Source organism: Crocodylus porosus, unplaced genomic scaffold (assembly GCF_001723895.1).
Source record: "Crocodylus porosus isolate Cpor-Errol unplaced genomic scaffold, CroPor_comp1, whole genome shotgun sequence".
Taxonomy (NCBI): domain Eukaryota; kingdom Metazoa; phylum Chordata; order Crocodylia; family Crocodylidae; genus Crocodylus; species Crocodylus porosus.
Window position 1 is genome coordinate 11092511 of NW_017728913.1, and position 8349 is coordinate 11100859.

Here is an 8349-nt window from a genome sequence, read left to right on the forward strand (position 1 = left end):
CCTCATGTGGTATCTGGATGGCTCTTTCAAAAGTACGAGCTATCTCTCTGAAGGAGCGTCCTTGTTGAGTGAAAGCCCTTTTGAGATTAGATTTCATAGACATTCAGGCTGGAAGGGACCCTGAAGGATCATCGAGACCAGCCCCCTACCCCAGGGGCAGGAAGTCAGCAGGGATCATAGGAGCCCAGCAAGATAGACAGCCAAATGTGTCTTGAGGGTGTTCAGAGTGGGTGCTTGAACCGCCTCCGGTGGCAGTCTATTCCAAACCTTGGGGGCTCAGACAGTAAAGTTCTTCCTTATGTCCAACCTGAATCAGTCACGGTGGAGTTTGTGACCATTTGATCTTGTCATCCCTTGGGGCGCTCTGGTGAACAGACATTCCCCCAGATCCTGGTGGTCACCTCTGATAAACTTGTAGGTAGACACCAGATCACCCCTGAGCCTGCGCTTTTCTAGGCAGAAGAGTCCCATAGCACTCAGCCTCTCGTGATAAGGTCTGTTTTCCTGACCTCTGATCATGCATGTGGCTCTCCTCTGGACTCTCTCAAGCTTCTCCACATCCTTTTTGAATTGTGGAGCTCAAATTCAAAGTAATTCAAGTAACTGAGAATCCAAGTAATTGAGAATTCACCTACTTATCTACCTACCATCTTTTTCAGATGCCCTGTTGGCCAAATAAAGATCATATTTTTGCTGACCTTTGGCTTGAACATATCCAGTGACATCTAACTAGTCCAAGGCACTGAGTGCAGTCAAATCAGATCACCAGCTCACTTCAGTTGCCAATTATTTATTTTCTGTCAGATCAGCTGCATTGTCTGATGAGAAATTCTGAATCAGCTTATAAAAATACAAGATACTAGTTATGTATGCATCTAGCTTATGCACTGATGCACAGAAAAAGTTAATATTAAACACTTATTTAAAATAAGTGGCTAACTTTAAGTAAAGGTACAAGTTAGGATCCTGCTTTCAAGTATGTCACCCTTCCCAAAAAAGGCTCTTGGTGGCTAGATTAGTGAGGTGACGACCATGAGTATTCTCCTCAGTGCAAATTCAGTGGTATCAGCTGTATATTACAGCTTTCTTGGTGTGTTTAGTGTGATTGCTGGTTCTGTGCAGCTATGTATGTTGGTCTGTGGGTTTCTTGTATATGGCGGTTTGTTTTTGCAATTCTAGATATTGATCACAATGTCTAAAATGGAAATGTTGTTGCTGGAAATGTTGTATTCAAGAAATAGTCTTATGGAAGGGCAATGGTTATTGAATTTATGATGGAAATCAATCAGAGACTGCAGGTTTTTGGTCCACATGATGAAGATGTCATCTATGTATCTTTGGTATAGCATGGGTTTGAAGGTGCAGTTTTTGAGTTACAACAACTGCATACCAGAATGAACAAACACCAAAAATCCATCAAAGACAAAAACATGCCATTACCTGTGGGTGCACACCTCTTACAAGATAACCACTCTCTCTCCAATCTCTCAGTTCTAATCCTCAAAGAGAATTTACAAAGCACCTTCATAGACAAGCCTATGAACTTCACTTTGTAAATCTACTGGATACAAAAAATCATAGACAACATATCGGTATTGGATTAATGGTACATTATAACTTACCTGCCGTCTGATAACCCCCGGTAAACTCTGCATTTTACTAGCTACTTTCTATGACCAGTTCAACATTTCCCCTTTTTCCACGCACCTGTCTCACACCTATTGTCTCCCATGGCCTCTGATTCTCACTGCCACAAGTTTGCATTTTCACAGACTTGCATTTTGCATATTGGCATCTATTTTACCCAAGAGAGAACACAAAACAAGAGATTGTTGCCTGAAGAAGGGTGCCTGAATGGTGCCTCTATGCTTGAAGAAGCGTGTTTGTGCCCAAAAGCTTGCAAAAAACAAATTTTCCAACTATTTAGTTGGTCTAATAAAAGATATCACATCTACCCAAAAAACCTTGTCTGCCTATGAGCTTAGACCAACACAGCTACAACCAACAACCCTATACTTAGGGGATGAAGCTGCTAAAAAAGAAGGATAGTAATAATTCTTTCTGATAGCAGCCTTCACTATTGTGCATTTTACAAAGAGATCTACAGTGGAAGGTCACAGTCAGATCAACACATGTCCAAGATTTGTTTGTTTTTAATCATGTTTTACCTGCCAAAAGGAAGCAATTATTCCTTTAAGATATAACAAAAAGTGAAACCAGCTAGAAACTTATGAAAAAGCAGAAATAAAATTGAGTCTTGTATATCCATGGCTGAGATTGAATGAAATGAACAAAATAAAGTAACAATGTAAGTGGAAAAAAGTGAACAAGATCTTTCAATCCTTTCCATTTCTGGTAAGTTTGGTGCTGTCTAGCACAAGTTAAGATAATCTGATTATAAAACAACACATACATTTTAACTTAATAATTTCCCTTTATTTCTTTTAGCTCTGCTTTTTCTCACCTCTGATGTCCATAAACTGATTCTGTAAGGATCTAATTTTCTCAAACAGTGACTGACCGCTTCCTGGGCAAATACAACTCTTTTGAAGTTGCATCCTCTCTTTGCCTAGCTATCATACAAAACCTCAAAAGTAAGTCCAAATTGTAATATAAATAATATAGTTTTCTAGCTATACATTAAGTAGCCGAAAATAAATTTTATATCCTAAAATAATATTGCTTAAATGCTTCTTGATTTATTCTTAGATTGTGGCATTTCTCACTTGAACCACCCATCTAAAACCCTCTCTGTTCAATTAATTAAAAAATCTCAATTTCTTCTAAAAAATCCATATTATGCATGTCCTAAATTCAAAACCAAAACTTATTGTGAGTTAAATCTACAAATCAGCATTTTGGGGCAGACTTTTAAAAGTATTTAGATACCTAAATATGCAAATAGGCAGCTAATGAGATTTTCTGAAGTGCGTAGGTGCCTCTCTAAGTTAAGCATCCAGATACTTTAAGACTCTATGAGATGCCTATTTACATATTTGATCAACTACCCAATTTAAAAAAAATATCTGGCCTGCAGGTGAAATTGCTCTACTCTTACTTAAATTGAATAGTATCTTACTCATATATCAAAAATTAAAACCAAAACTGTCCAAGCCCAGTAGCCCAGTGGGTTAGTGTGAGTAATGCCTACCAGTTTCTGTGTCCCAGAGCACTTAAGGGAGTCATGGCAATCATATCTAGTTGCCTGAATGACTACGTACAGCTGGTTTGACTGGTAGCCACTTTTGACACAAATCTACAGCAAGGCATGAACTCAGGTGGCTGGAACCATAGCAACATATCTTTACCACTGACACTACACCTTGCTTACTCTGAAGTAGTTTCTCTGAAATCAGAGACATAACTGAGAAAATAAAATTCCAGTCCTGGAAAAAAATTGGCATATTTCTAACTTCACTCATACAAGCCCTCCTGTCATGTTTAGTGAGAAGCCCTGCATGCAGGCTGGATCCAGCCTGTATTATAAGGTGTATATGTGAGGGGCCAGGGATACCACAATCTGACAAGCTTGTCACTGGAATGATTGGCAATTAACTTGAACCAGCTACTATTAACTTATAGACAGCACAGAGGGTGAGTGTGGGGGGCTAGAAAGGGAAGAAAGTGTTAGCACGTTTTCTCTTTCATATTTCATGGATACTTAAGCTGGGACAACAGACCAGTAGTCTATAAAATCCCTAAACAAAAGGTGGAGAAATGCAATGTCTGTTTATACGCACATTCTGGGAGTGGGGGGCAGGAGTGCTTTAATTAGAATGGCTGGAGACAAACTTTAGATAAAAGCACCATTTTTAAGTGCAGGGACAGCGATGCACAAGATGCAGAAGGCTGCTGGAGCACAATAATTACCGCCATGAACAATGTGTGTCCCCCAGTGGTGGGGACATGGAAGCAGTGAGCAGGGACCTCTCACAGCTGGCCACAGCAGTGTCGGGGAGGGGGGGAGGGTGGCAAGTGCTGACCAGCTGTCAGTGACCACCTGAAGATGCCTCTGGCAGCCTTGGCAGTAGCCAGTGGTGATTGACGACCGCCCACAGAGGCTGCTGGTGGTGTTGATGGTGAGTGGGGGTGGAGGGTGGCAAGTGGTGACTGCCCACAGGTACTCCCAGCGGAGTCAGTGGTGCTTCTTTCAGGAGGTGCACCGTCAATCTCAGGGGGTGCACGTGCACCCGTGTGCACCCCTTATGCATTACCAATGATTACCAAGCTCCAGCAGACCCAATTAATTGTGTCTGTTCTAATGGATTGTGCATTGTTCTAATTACAGTGCATTGGAGTAGCCTCACTGCTCATCTGTAGATGCCCTTATAGTTCTCATTTAGGAAAACACTTAAATATGTTCTCTGGGAATGTGATTCAGTCCCATTACCTTCAATGAGGCTATTGCTTTCTTGTGTTGCCAGTTAAGCATGTACTAAAATTGCTCACCTGAATAAAGGCCTAAGGACTTCCTTTTAATATAGGTTTTGTAAATTTATTTTAAATGCAAGCTGTGTCTTCGGGTGTTGGACCTCACTTGTTGACAATAGGCAGTAAGCACACCTATACTAGTGCCCTACCTATACACGAGCAGTGACACTGCTCTGATGTGCTGCAATTACAGTGCCTTGGAGCAGACTCAATTAATCGAGTCTGCTGCAGAAATGCAATTGATTAATTGAGTCTGCTGGACTTTGGTAATTACCTCCAGCATCTCGTATTAGCCTCCAGCATCTCATATCAGCGTGCCTGCGCTTAAAAATGGCAGTAGGGGTGCTTTATCTAAAGCTCATTTGACGCTCTGAATGCTTTAATTACACAAAACACTCTGGGAGCTTTAATTAGAGTGGCTCTCAAAGCCGCTCTAATTAAAGTGTCCCCCCGCCACACACACACACACTCCTGAAGCATATGTATAAATGCTCACAGACTACAAACTCTGTAAAAGGTGGACAGGGTTTATAATATCAACAGTACAATGCTGGGTATGACTGTAAACTTCATTCGACTGGAGGACCTGTTGGCAACCTGGTGGGGCTAGTCATGGCAGGATAGTTCCTATAAAATACCACAGCATTGCAACCTTCAGAGTAAGGTGAATATAGGGTAGCCCCCACTACCTTTTGGGTACTCCTTGATTGGGGAAGGCTGAGGGATGTCACCCTGAGAGAAACATGCCTTCACTGAGGAGTTAGGCAGTCAGCAGTAGGTCTTATTTGTTGCTGTCTGGCAGAAGCTACAACCATCAAGGCACTGAACATCTGGATTCGGTCTGGCCTTTGGATTCTATCTCAATGGTCTAAAGTAGGGATGGTAGGTCTTAGGCAGCCCCACTCCTCCATGCTCCTAAGTATATGCATCAAAGGTCTTGGTGTAATAGCTGCAGGACTATGTATAAATGGATTCATCAGGCACCTGACTAGATCTGTTACACATACACCGTGATCTAGAAGATTGACGGTTGCCTACTACAATGTTACAGTAATTACCGAATGTCCATATTGCACAGGGCTGAGGAAGAAAAGTATTGTGTAACAAGCTTGGCACTTAGCTTGGCACTTGATAGCTTTGCAACAGTACCTCAGCAAAACTCTCTTCCTATAACACAGCTCTTTCATCTCTGCTCTTCTACTTCATCTCTCACTCCTCCAAACAGGTCATATTTCCTGTGCTATCTTACATGTTATGTAAATGTGTATACAATTTGCAGTGCAAACATAACCACTCTGAAAGAGGAAATAACCCTCCTGAGCTGTCACAATGGAGACACAGGAAACACCAATAAACTGTTCTCTGAAAGCTGCATAATCAGAAATCTCTCATTGACTTTTATTATATTCTCTTTTTCAGCCTAGACTCTCTCAGAATGTTGGAAAGTAATACAAATTGCAGTGGGAAGCCTGATACCACATGATTTTGTAGCACTGTGAAACTCTTCTTGGTCTATTTCTTGGCCCTAATTTCCACCATTAGGCAGTAGGATGCTTGTGACATCTTCCTATAATGTCTATGAAATAGGGAATAGTAGCTTGCTGTGATAATGCATTATAGTTAGGCTATGGACAAAAGTAATTTCAGAAATATTTCCCAGCATAATGGGCTTAGAAATGTTTCAAAAAGGTATCATTTTAGCTACAGGACATATGTACAGGCTCTGTGGCACATCCCCCCTACTGCTTGGATTCTGACTTTCTGGCCTCAAAACCTCTCACCAGAGAGAGAGAGAGAGAGAGGAGGTCTGGGGCTGGAGAGACTGGTACTGACAGTGGCAGAGGGCCCCAGAGAGCCGATGTGCCTGGGACCAGGGAGCAGAAGCCAGCAGCTGGACAGTGCTGAACTGCCTACTCGACTGTCCAGCTGCTGGGTTGTGTCCTGGTCCCAGCTACTCTGAAAGCCTGCCAGACTGTCCACCCACTCTGCTCCCACCCCTGTGGAGAGAGCGTGAAGCACTGCGGGATTCTGGAGGGCCTATGTGTTTTTTTGTCTCTATGACCAAGTAATAAGTGAAAAACTTTAAACGAATACCACATGTCAATAGATAGTCTCTTGGAGCACTTCGGCCACTTCTGGAACATTTCAAAGAACATGCATGTTTATTAGCACAGTTGCCCCTTTAAAGTGTTTTAAAGATGTTTGAAACATTTCAGTTGTTACTGTTGTCTTAAGCAGCAACAGTATCCTGATGTCACAATGCTTCTGTGTGGTATATCACTTATCAAACTTCTGTACCATTCCCAGTGCCACCCCAGGGCTGGGAAATCCCAGCTGCTGGCTGCACCCCAGGGATGCACTTTTCCTATCCTACCCCCAATCCCCCAGCACTGGGTTATTTTTAGCCTCCCAACCCCTCACCTCACCACTACATGGACAATCCCTTCCCAGAGACTAGTCAGCCGCCCTGCCCCCCATCCTGCCAAACCCCCCATCCCACAAGCTGCTCCCAGTGACAGTTTTCCCAGAGCCAAAGAAGTAAGTCAGGGTAGGCAGCGGTGGATAGGATTGAGTGGGGGTTGTTAATCTGGGGGTGGGGGTTCAGGGGCAAAAAATAAACCCCAAGACTGTGGGGAAGAGAACCTCCCGCATTCCCTTACACTGGTCTATGGATCCTGCTTGCTCCCCAGTCCAACCAAACTCTCCTAGACTGCATCAATTCCTCCACTTGTCCCCCTTATCCCCCAAAAAACTTTTGCAGACCCCGCTTGTCCCCCTTACTTCCCCCCCATGGACCCTGCTTACCGTTGATCTCCCCAAACCACCCTGTGGACCCTGCTTGTCCCCCTGATCCCCCAAAGCCCCCCCAGCTAGTCCCCCCATCCTGACTTACCTTAGATCAGGTGGCCATTTTTAACTTGGTCTAACCTCCCCAAATCCCTGTATCTACCCTTAATTGTAGGGTTTTGCTTAAACAGAGTTTAATGTAGCTCTTACAGACAACCTCTAAAAGTCAGAACTTTGACTGCTTTGTGCTCTTTCTGCATCTTTGAGTTACTAACCCACACTCTGAAATACGTATTTCTTTATGCTACTTTAAAATATGACATTTCAATGATCTAATAACAAAGTGTAGAATTTTTATAGCCTTGCAAAACATAAGCTATATTAATATTCAAATTCTGCATAAACTTGCATCAGGCCATAGTCATATGTGGATTCATTGGGAAAACAGGTCACCTATAAGGTCACTTGAGGATGAAACTTCAAGCATTTTGAAGATGAAAACTGCTATTTTAGGTTAGTTAATGCATTTTGATACAAGGTTCTTAATCATGGATGTTTTAGCATCCTCCAGCCTTTGATAGGCAAGCCAGGATATCTCTAGCCTGAATTGCAGAGGAGCTGAGCACTTACAAATTCTGTGAAAGTCAACTGGGTCAGATTCCAGACCTGGTATAAATGTAAATAGTTCTATATACGCAGGGAGGAACACTTGAGTTTATTTTGGATTCATCACCCATTTGTCTCATTCAAGTGGTAAATAACTAGAGATGCAAAATATCTTGCACCCTCACAAAGCAAGATGATGTCTGCTAAACATAGCTGCTATGGAGAATACATAACACCAGCAGACTTTTCCTACGCCTGAAGAAGGGTGTTTGTGTCTGAAAGCTTACAAAGAACAAATTTTCCAACTATTTAGCTGGTCTAATAAAAGCTATAACATTTAAGTATAGATGCTAGATTTTTAAATTGTAAATCAGTTTGGTGCATGGTATGGGAATAACGTGGATTTCTGAACCCGGTGAAATTTCATAGATTTCATAGACATAAGGGCTGGAAGGGACCTCGGGAGATCATCGAGTCCAGCCCCCTGCCCAAAGAAGGGTGTTTGTGTCTGAAAGCTTACAAAGA